The sequence below is a fragment of the Solenopsis invicta genome, chromosome 14, assembly GCF_016802725.1.
Source record: "Solenopsis invicta isolate M01_SB chromosome 14, UNIL_Sinv_3.0, whole genome shotgun sequence".
Lineage (NCBI taxonomy): Eukaryota > Metazoa > Arthropoda > Insecta > Hymenoptera > Formicidae > Solenopsis > Solenopsis invicta.
In genome coordinates, this window is record NC_052677.1 from 11,079,817 (window position 1) to 11,092,037 (window position 12,221).

Genomic DNA, 12,221 nt, shown 5'->3' on the forward strand with positions numbered 1-12,221 from the left:
CACGCCTCTACGCGATACTAAACGCAACCGTACGTCCAATTAGCGCAATTAACCCGGGCCCCGGGTCGCCGTACGCATAGACGTAAAAACGCAAAATCCGATTACGCGTCCCGTTAAAGGGACTATTAGCGGCAGATATTAAAAGTTAGCGGTGCGGTCTAATTGCCCGGTGTGGTCGCCCGAAACGATCGTAAAATGAAAAAAAGTGGAAGAGAGAGAAATCAAAGGGACAGAGACGACGCGCGGGCTGTCGTCGCGCTTCCGTCCGCGCGATGATCTTCTCCCTCTTACATATTTTATTTCGTCATACTTGCCGCTCTCAAAGCAAAGTTCATTCGTGGAAAAAATATAGCAAGTGCAGCTAAAAAGGAAATTCCTCGAAAATTACGATGTTGCGTCACGTAATTGTATTTTTTAGATTCATCCGAGTGAATAATTACATTTTGCATTTAATTTTGCGGAATCCTGTATCTTGGGGGGAAAAGTTCTGTTGCGAATTTGATCCTCTCTCTTAAAAAATTTTTATATGGAAAAACACACTTCCGTGAACTGAACGTAAACCTTGATGGTTTCGCGATGTACCCCTCAACAATTTGATATTACGAGTTAAGAGTAACGTCGCTGAAGTAAATAAACTTGAGGTAAATTAAATACTTTACGAAACTGTGCACTCTGCATTAATTTAAACTTTGAATTATGTTTCACGGTCTAATTCGTCTACGATTGAGATGTTTAGCGCAAACTTTCAATGTCGAATAAGTCCGTACTTGGATACGCCGCCGTCGTTCAAACTTCTTCGAAGAGAGAACACCGAGTTCATTAAACAAATGGGGAAAAAAAAGAATCGATCCTTTCTCTTTATCGGAGTCGATATATCGATTGCAATTGTAGGGCGCGTAAGTGTGTCACACAGCTCACTCCGTTATATTAATTATAGCCGATGGTATTTTCGCCAATTATTCGCCATAATAAATCATTACGCGACCGTTCACAAATATGGCGACGCAACAAAGGAACAAAGTCAATAATAATTATACTAACGGACCTTTGTTCCGGCCGCGTATGTAATGTCGCATGTATCATATGTTATTAAAATTCACGGCTGTGCATTACAGCTGTGCGCAAATGTGCGTCGTCCGCGCGATGTAGAAACCGCTTAACAGCTTAATAATCAAATTGCAAATAGCTTTCTCTCCGCTTTTAAGTATCTAGAGCAGCTGGCGCATGTTCCAGATGCTATTACAATAATAATACGCACTCATTATTTTGTCAAATATATTGTGAAAACGCTTGCGCAAATCGTCCAATTACATTCAATATTTAATTCACTTTTGAAGTTCTCTAATCATCTTCATCCTTTTTTCTTTTCTTTTCAGACAATAAGAGCCACAGATAAAAATAGTACAAAAATTGAAATCATTTACTTTTATCAGTTCTATAAAGAAAAATTAAATTCCTTCGAATAATAGACCTCGTGGTTCTTATCCTCCTCGACGTCATTGTGCCGCACAAAGAGCCCGAGCATCCCCTCGCTTAATCCCCTATACGGAAAATTCGCCTATCAATCGCGCCAAGAAGACCCGTGGTGTATCTATCGACTGGCAGCCGCGAAAAAGGATGACACGCAAAGAGGATAACCATGGTGCTCCTAACATAGTCGTTTGTCATGGAGAATCGCTTCCGCCGCCATAAATCGCCATCGCTCGACATCTACCTTTTCTCTCCAAGTTTCCTTTTTCTTGAATAGAAAATAGTCTACGAAGAATAAACGTTCGAAATTCCCGGGGATCTTCACTCCACGGTATATATATGTATATAGACTGATATACGCTACACGTACGTTAATATATTATTTCGGCGAAACATAAGTAATGCACTTGTTTCGAAGAGAAAGTAAAATACAAGGAATTTGAGAAATAACTCAATAAATTGCGATTTAATTTTATAAAACATATTACCATTTGTACGTGCGCTGCAATGAGCTACTTTTTGTAAAATCTCTCATTTAATGAAAACGATATTAGAATGATATTAAATTCTTGGATCTACCATGTATCAATAAATAATTATTTTCGCACTGCTATTATAATAATGCAACATCATTATAGAATATAAATTAATAATACCGTGACACGTCGTCGTTCGCTATTTATCTTTATCGAGAATAAAATTTCATTTCACAAGAGATCCCGTCGCAACAATACATTACGTTAAAAAAAAAAAGAAAAAAAAATTAAATTGACTAAATTGCCTTAAACTCGATAAGAAGAATCGGCATTCCTCCCGGGAGTGAGTCGCAATCTCGCAATTCTCGTCGCCGATTTTCCTTCCTATCTGGCTAATCGATTTCCGACTTCCTCTCTCTTCTTACGGCATAATCGTGGCGGAGATCCTAATCGCGCGGTAACCCAATTTAAGAAGACGCTCTCTTATCTGCGGTCTCCCATCGTTGGAAATAGCAAGACTGCTAGATACGGTCACGGGATTGGTGACACGCGGTACATACCGCCGTACAAGTTAATGGGGTCGGTCGGTGATCAACGGGAAGGACGATGGTTCTCCCGACTGGATACAACCTGGAGAAAAGGGGCTACCGGATACGACGCGACCTCGTATCGTAGACCCACCGTGTGACTTGTCGCTTGTGTAAACGACCGTAAGAGCGTGTAAGCTCCTGCGCAAGCAAGGACGACATTCTCGAGGACTCGACTTTGACCGCCGGTTAATCTCTCGTCTCGTCCGCGGTTAGTCTTGTATCTTATACGTGCACAAACTGAGAGAGAGAAAAAAAGAGAGAAAGAGAGAGAGAGAGAAGTTATCGATTATCAGATTTGTTGCTAGAAAATCATTCCGCGTACTGAGAGAAAAAATTGTAGTGGTAATTATAAGGGAACAACCATGCACAATAGAATTCTAATATATATACAGTAAAAGATAAAATGTAAAAAAAGTCCACTCTAAATTTTATGTTAAAATAACTCTAAAATTAAGTTAAAATAACTGTTATTTAAAGTTATTTTAACTTAACTTTTGAGTTATTTTAACATAAAATTTAGAGTGGACCTTACTTTTTTACATTTTATTTTTTATTGTGTAGTTAATAATATATAATTACAATTATTTTTTATTAGTTTTCTTAACCATTAACTTAGTTGCAATAACTATAATATAATTCACTTAAATATATATAATATTATAATGCTATTATATTAATAAAACTTGCATGGTTGTTCCCTTAGTTGCCACCACTACAATTTTTTTCAGTGTGCAAGAAACTGATGTTTAATAACGTATTTGAGAAAAGTTCATTACATCACGTCTTTGGGTGGTGTGATTTTTCTATAAAAATAGACTCGGAAAGTTATTCTGTATTTTGATGAAGCCTGAATCGGAAAATCTGTGAAATGCTCGAGGAATTGTAATCATTAACATTTTATTCAGATCAACGTTATAAGTGACAAATTATAATTAAATTAAATTTTATGATTTAAAATGTAAAAATATAAAAAAAACTAATTTCATTAATGACTGAATTAATATATTCATTCAATAATTAATACTATAAATACCTTTATAATTATAAAATAAATGTAAAAGATAATGCTTATGCATTACAAATTTATAGGGACAATCTCTTTTATTCTTGCAAAAAACCATTTAATTATTAATTTACCATAATTCGAGGGATTTCCAGCGCTTTCATTCGAATGCATAATAATTTCCTTCGAAGTACGAGATTCTACATTATATTTAACTGATTCACTGAATTGCAATTTTCCGTCGGTTTCACGAAGGGATTCGCAGCGAGGGTGAGAGCGATCACGATACGAAGGATCTATCGATCGATCGATCGAACTTCCCGGAGAAATCCTTCGGTCGAGCCTTTTATTTGCCGGATGTACGACTCGCGGAATCGCGTGATTCTCTAACGACTCCGCCTGATTCGATCTCGAATCGGGAATAGGGACGCACCGGGGATGAAGAGACACCTAACGTGACTGCGAGGCTTCCTGCAAAATTCATTTCCCGCCCTTCGGAATATCGAGGGGTCGGAAGAAGACGGAAGCGAGCGTCGACGGAACGCGGAAAAAGATTAAATAATTACGAGGGCGGGGGATGCGTTTACCGGTATCCGTCGAGAAGATGAAAAGGCCCACGTCCCTTTTGATCATGACTTTAAATATCATTTCGTTGGATTTAAAGTAAAACAATTCAATAGAATTGAAAAAAAAATCAAATAAAAATAGCCTCATAATTTTACAGAACTTCATTGTTATTATTTTTCTAAATAATCAAAAAATAATATTCCGAAAGGGACAAATTATTAACTTTGAAAAAGCACCACGCTGTCGCATAAAATCATTTCAGAATATCACTTTCTTCAATTCTAGCAATTCTCACAAGTCGAATTATTTAAAAATACTTTCTAAAATACATCTTTCAAATATTTATTTTAAATTAATAAAGACTACACGGAGATTCGTTTCAGAACCCCGGACTTTTATAACAATTCAAAAAAGGATTCAAAAAAGGAAGCAGCTTTGAAGCAGCCATCCGAGAGCGCGCGGGATCGTGATCTGCCAGTGCGAAAGGCTCTTGCCGTGCACGGGCGTCGATTTCTTTGTTTGGATGCTCTCATCCAGGCTCAGCCCTTATCCTACTTTCAGCCCTTCACCGGAGGGTCAGGAAAACCACGAGTGTCCTCTCTCACTTTGAGGGATGCTTCCCTCGTCGTGGGGGATGCCACGACGGGTACGCGACGCGACGATGGTGGTATGTAACATCTTGCGCCACCGCGACGCCGTTTCGAGTGCATTTTAAGGGGTGGCACTCGAGCTGGCGTGTACTTCGCGATGCACTTCGAGCGAAAACTAACGCCAGCCGCCAGCCACGATCGTGTAATTTCACCGAGGGCCCAGAAAGTCTTTCAAAAAAAAAAAAAAAAAAAAAAAGGAGGGAGAGCCTCGCTTTTCGCAACGACGCATTCGAGGGTGAGTCTAAAATAATTCGACATCGCATCTGCGGAGCAACTCGTTATATTTTGCAACGTGACGCCGCAATTATTCAGCGAGATACGAGCCGTAAAAAAAGTCGCATCTTACGTCGCATTTCGTATCGCGTTTTAAAAAAATTAAACATGAAAGATACAACGGATTCTTTGCGCCCAGCAATCATTTTAGCAAAATAGTTCTTTCTGCGTAAAAATTCAGATCTTATATTTTACGAGTATTCTTATAAGACGAAAAAACGATAAACAGAATGTATTTATAATTTAGTAACTTGCGCTTTTACTTACAACTTTTGAAAACATTCAGATATTAATTTTAATTGGACACTGTATGCAATATTTAATCTTTTGGTTTGTCCAATGTCAAATTTTTGCGAAACTTTGAGCAGCTATGAAAAGAACAACAGTTTCGTAATTCTTTTGCCGTAGATTCAAGCTTACAAGAAAAAAAAAGTGGCAATCCATCGAAAGTACACGGCTCGCTTATAATGCATTGTACCTATTGAAACTGCGGTTCAGGATACGTGGAATAAAAATAAAGCGTTTGTTCGATTGCACGCGCGTCAATCGTATCCTGTTTTTTAACACTTTTCTCGCGCGTCCCGCTCCCATCCCGCTTCCATGACGCTGCGTCAAAAGGAGCATATCGGCTTTCGATCGTCGGGGCTCCTCTATCTGTCGGCGTTCGCTTGGAACGTGTTTGATCGCATTTTGAAAAAAAAAAAAAAAATCCCGGATTTGTGAAATCGTACCGTACGGTGTAATCGCGCACGCGCAGGAAACGAATTTCGATGGTGAGAAAAAAAATTCGGATCCATCATTTTTGATCACCGTATCTGGCCCGGATACGGATTTTAGTATATGTTCTCGTGTACGATGTCTGCGCGTGCACGCGTGAATTTATAGAAATTATATATCCGAGAGAAATCGTGTATCCGCGTTCGAATAAACATTTGCGCTGCAAAACAGTTGCGATGGAAACACAATGCGACGCGATGTATTCGAAAGTCCGGATTCGATAGATTGGCTCGGCGATAAAGAGTCGCAATAATAAAATTACAGATTTATTTTGCATGGCGAGATCTATCGAAAGATCTTTAGCGGAAATAATTGCGCGCGCGTCAATAAGCGACGAATAAAAAAAAAAAAAATCGACGATACAGTATTTGAGAAGAAAGGACAAAATTTAATATTCAGGATGGAATTATTAGGTAGCTGGCATGATCAGCGGGCATGAAAGAGAATTAATTGAGAATCGAGATTGAAGCGTCAAAGACGGACGGGTACAAAATAACGAAAATGAGCGCCGAAAGGGTAGAAATTTACTAGCTAGTTAAGAACACCGCGCTTCTAACTGGCGACAATCTGCCGGTTGATAATTAACGCTCGACGATTCCCTGTCGGGCGCGCGGGAGTTTCGCGCAAAAATTTCGCATCGCGCGGAACGCGCGTGCAGCAACGCGTGCCGCGCAAGTTTCTTGGCGATGGTAATTAAGCCGCTGCTCCATTCGCGATTCCCCATTAACGGCGGTCTGCGGTTCGTGCACCTACGGAAATCGCGCGACGACGCGCATTACGCCGGCAACGTGCCTGTAAACACATAACATCGTGGCCACGTAATAACGCAACGCTGCCTTACGTACATACACACACGTACGCGCGCGCGCGCGCGCGCGTGCGGGCGACGTGCGTTGCATTCGCACGAATTGCATTCCGCCCGCCTGCCTTCAATTGCATAACCGAATAGATTCGTTCGGGCCGCGTGTTCCACGATTGGCAGGCTACACGCCTGACTAGATTATCGCCTCTATTCCACGTCTGCGCGCGTTGTGTAACGGCTGTAGACGCGTCGTGCACGACGATGACAATGTTATTTACGTTTGGAATTCGTCGTCGGATTCTCCGCGGCAACTATTTTGAAATTAATTAACTCGCGTTATTATTAATTAACTGGAGAGGCAGTTTGGGCCTCGTTCTCGTTTCCCTTGTTGACGTAACAATGAATGTACGAGACGCTTGTGGACGTACATTTTCCACGCAGCGTTTCAGGAAATCGATCGAGAGCCTTCGAAACTCTGTGTAAAAAAAGTGTAACGACGCTTTAGAAATTACGCGTATTATTTCATTAATCGATTTATCACAAAATATATCATTTGCATCCTTCCGAGTGTGCACGAGCCATACAAATTTGCGTTCCTATGTATCATTTTTTTCTTTTCCTTATAAAACTTCTTCAAATGTTCGTTCAGCTTCGCGAAGAAAAGTATTACACACTTCACGATTTTTATCTATATCAGTACGAAAGTAAAGTTTCCGCTTGATATCGCGCGATATTCGTCGGCCGTCTGGCGTCGTTATTGCAGCGATTAAATTGTGTACAGCACGAGAGAGGAGAGCACGAGCCCCGGAGCTTTTTCTTCAGCGCTCTCTCTCCCTCTCTCTCTCTCTCTCTCTCTTTCAAGACGCGGCGGCAGATGCCTCCCGCATGTGAAACGACGGAGAATGCGTGTCCACGACGGCCTGCAAATTGATAGCAATTGTTCCCCGCGTCCGTCGCGCCTGGAATACCAATCGTCGACGACGCTAACTCCAGCTGGCTAAATTGCACGCTAAAACCTTCCCCGAGAGACTATGCGCCGGCACACAATAAGAGGACGTTATTGCGTAACGTTCGCCAAGGACGACACGAGTTCGCGAGGAGGATAGGCATTAAATGCAAACGCTGGCGGACTGACGGCAACCGACTGGCACCGGACACAACTAGCTCGTCTTTATAATAGCGTCGTGCTTCTATCTACGTGATGCCGATATCGGAATGTCAATTTGGAAAATTGGAAGACACGCAACCGAATTCGACGCGTATAGGACGTTTATATTTAAATATGTAGATTTTGCTCAATTTGTTTCAATTAAAATTTAATAAAAATATATATATTAATATAATATATAATTTATTAAATGCAACATGATTATCTGTGTATAAATAAATGCATGAATCTTTTAAAGTATATTTCTTTCAAGTACAAATTCTATTCAGATGTAATCACGTTGCATTTCATAAATTGCATTTGTATCAGTATTTTTTAATTGAATTTTAATTTATGCAATTTTAACAAAATGTAATAATTATAAATGCCATACAATAATTATCGAAATAAATGAATAAATGTATAATTCGTTCAACATTGTCGGATTCGGGATTTGAAATACTGCCTTCCCTCGAAAATGAGATGTTTCATTCTGCGACGGATACGCATTACGGTAATTCCAGGATGTTGACGAGATTTACTTAAACAGAATTGGCGTTAACCGACAGAATTATTCTTCCGTAGTTAATCGAATCGTTGAGTTGGAAATCGCTTGCGCGATACCAAACATGGGAATGCCTTTGAGAATGCAACGCGATGCAGACGTTATAACGCGTGTCCGTCATTGAATGCATCATGCGACATCCATGAAGCGACGCATTTCATTGCACGTGTGGCTGGCGGACAAAGGCGGCCATGGCTGTCGCACAAGATTTCACGTGAAAAAGGTAAAGGCCACGGATGTATAAGAATGTATCTCACCAGAAGTTCGTACGAGAACGGAAAGAAAACGAGGAAATTTTTTTTTACCGTCCCGCGAGATAAAATCCTCTCTCTAAGAAACTTAATGAGAGCAAAAAAGTGCGGTTGGAGAATGAACGAATGGAGATAACTTTAATTTTTAAAAAAATTACACTCTGCCTCGTTCTTGAAAAAAATAAAAAATTGTCAGATTGCCAAACCCACATACATACAATTTCGTCGAAAATATAATAACTTATATTACCTAAGATAAAAAGAGATCATTGATTTCTCATATTTCTAATTCTGATTATGATAAAAAATAGGTAATCACAATTAAAAAAAAAAAAAAGTAAATTTATAAAGGTGAGTTACATCGTCACATTCAGCCGCATACGTTGTGTGTGAAAGCAAAAAAAAAAAAGATCTCACAGGTGCGGACAGGAGATCCGTTCTCTTTTACGTGTGCTTTTCTACATTCTCCGTATTTCAAATGAAACGAGTGCACAACGAGAATGAGAACCACTATAAAAACATTCGTGAACTATATATTATTCCAACGATATTGCATATGTGCATATATAATATCGCGACACGTATCCGACTAATAAAATAAAAAGCGAAAAGAGTGGCAAGCGCGGATGGAAGAATAATGAAAGGATAATACTGAAACAATTATCAAGAATAATGATATTAGAAGCACGCGCTTTCTCAGAGCTCCGATGTTCAATATCCAACATAACGAAAGATTTTCACGTTGCGATATACTCGAGAAAAGACGAAAGAGGGCATCATCGCAGGTAGATTTGGCAACGGCTGCGTTCGGTTTCCGGAATTCGTTATAGATTTCTGAGCGATAAACGAACGAACGATACACCGTGGAGCAAATATACGACAACAGGCAAGACGCTTCGTGAGCAGATGCATAAGTCGAGAAGAGGCAGGCGCCTCGCCGGAGCCTATGCCACTTGACTCCACTTGGCGTATCTCTTTCTCTCTCTCTCTCTCTTTTCATCTTCGGTCAATCCTTCTTTCCCTCTCTTTCTCTCGTTTCCTCTATATCTCTTTATACCCGGTCTCCCTCCAATTCCATCATTGAATGCGACTGCGGCGCGGCGCGCCGGCTGCTCTCTCAGATGCATCTTTGTGCAATGGATAAATGCCCGCCACTGTTTCGTTTTCTTTTTCTTATTTTTTATTTTTTTTTTTTAAGAAAGAAAACCGCACATTGCTCTCCTCAAAACTGCGAATTATTTGTCATCGCGCGTTGATCTTCCGCGGTCGCGCCTCTTCGTGCTCTGTGGATTCTCTTTTCGAACGTAGATCTCTCGCTAGAAAAAAGGTTTTCATAATAATCTTGTCGCACTTTTTTTTTCTTCTTATTATACACATTAAAAAATAACGGCTTAAAACGTAATTTAACGCTTCGCAAAATATACCTCGTGAGCTCGAATCTTTCAAAGATTCACTATAATAAATGAGGTTATTAATTTGCCTTACTGACGGAAAATAATGGCGCATAATTATTGTTGAAGTTTATAAAGAGGTACACGAGAGAAAACGGGAAGCTCGTAAAATAATAGCTTTCAAAGCGCACTTTGATCTCGTCAGCTGGCTTTTAGGTTACGTGTAGAGCTTCATCTTTCTTTTACTATCTAGGATGTTATTTCTAATCTAACTGATGTCATTTCAAATTTTCCAGAGTCGACAACGATAAAACGGTCGCGAGGCGCAATTGCCCGAGTGAAAAGTCCGATAATAAACGCGACAAATTGGCGAGAAATCTAAAGATAATTGGCCTGCACGCGTCGCTTCATCCTCAACTTTGTCCTCGTCCTCCTTCGCAGTTCTTCTAATTTCGCAGCTTAAGCACCTGCACTTAAACGCGTGTTTGTTTGTCCGTGCAGTTGATCGTCACTCGACTCTTGCGCATTCCCGAGGACGAGAAATTGTATTGCGACAAACTAACTGTATCCCTCGTTCTCCATTTAGGAGAGATGCTCAACTCGTGTCTTTTATTCTCCAAGATTTGTGCGGTATTTAAGTCAATCTTCGTACGTAAATTGAAATAAGTTAATAGGACACTTTTTTTTTTAATACAACAAATTAAGAAAAAAATAGATATGAAACCTGCTCGTATGAATTTAAACTAATTAAATAATGTGTTAATGAGGCTAATAAAACGAGCAAACAGTTGGATGTCGGTATAAATAAAATCTCTTTAATTCAACATTCAAAATTTAACTTTATGAAACAATTTATATTTAAAACAAAAAAAAATATAGTTTACTTTAATCTTTTCAAAATATAATTCTCATTCTTATTTTTGCGTCTCAACTTAAATTATCAAATAATGTCGACATCACTGTGCATCTTTTCGATTTAATGTAAAATTATATGCGTGCTGAAGAAGACTAGAATCGAAACATCGTCTCGTACATTTTGAATGTTGAATTAAAGAGATTTATTTATACTGAGCTAACCCAAGCGCTCTTTTTATTGGCCATGTTGATTATACACAGACATTATATAATTTGTTACAAAAAATTATTAATAGATTGTAAACCTGTTCCTATATATTGATTACTTTTATATCCGAAAACATGTATCGGGCCTAAAGCCCGGAGTTTGGGTACACCCTTTCGTTATCCGAGACGTCGAACTTGCGTCTTGTTTTTTCTCGTCAAAGTAATTAGATTCGGTGTCTTTAGGCCACGCCGACGGACAGGCCATAATGCGACCAATCGCTCGAGCTGGTCGTTATTGAGCTTGTTATCGCGCGATCGATCGGCCTCGAACCTTCGACTCCGATCAGCAACCGGTTGGACATTTCTGTCAATTTATGCGCGAGCATGTGATTCCCATGATTTCTCGGGTCACGATGCGAGCAATCACGAAATACCGACGATCGACCAGCTGTATCTCGTTTCACGAGACGTAGCTCGTAACTAGCGCATCAATGACATTCAATCAGTCTCCAATGAACAAACAGTATTCGCTTTCAATTGATCTGAAAACGCTACTTGACGCACGGAGATTTATAAGGTCATTGAAAGACTTACCCTATACACGCGCGCCATTAACGCCCGTATTTTGTAAATGTATTTACAAATTAACTATCGGTTTGTTCATCATTAAAAACAGTTTCAATTTGCCGTTATTATCTAAATTATTATTCCGGATTATTACCGGATTGTTGTCGCTTTATCGGAACTATCGTGACAAATTGTTCCCTATTACAAAGAAAATTAACGGGGCTAATTATTAATCCGCTAAAAAAACGGGGCTAATTACATCGCGCGACCGTCGTTGCGGCACTGTATCGTTTATCATCGTTTACAATGTGTAAATAGAACATGTTCCCGCGCTCGGACAACTGCGGGGAACATCCATGATTGATGGAAACGGGTACAATCGCGAGCGAGGGGATGAAGATTCCAACAAATTTAAGGATGAGGAAAATAAAATTCAACGTTCGATCGTCCATCGTTGCGTAATATTCGCGCCACTCGGCGAGGCGAGACCTGGGCGAGAACGATCTTATCTCCAACGGAGATGAATATTCATCGGGCGATCGCAATTAACCCTTCGAGGAGCCGTATCGCGAGCTTCTAAATGGGGCAGATATATTTTTATCGGCTCGAGGAACATCATAATTGAGGCGC

General features: G+C 39.8%; 1 protein-coding gene and 1 long non-coding RNA gene across 5 annotated transcripts in view; both read right to left on the reverse strand.

Moving 5' to 3' along the window:
- Positions 1–12,221, reverse strand: part of LOC105199222 (matrix metalloproteinase-2) — a 184,658-nt gene that overhangs the window by 56,622 nt on the left and 115,815 nt on the right. The window lies entirely within an intron of this gene.
- The window catches only part of LOC120359594, a 31,590-nt gene continuing 22,526 nt past the window's right edge, over positions 3,158–12,221 (reverse strand). The window contains exon 2 of the long non-coding RNA XR_005576363.1: positions 3,158–7,462. This is a non-coding gene — a long non-coding RNA (uncharacterized LOC120359594). The remainder of the gene's footprint in view (positions 7,463–12,221) is intronic.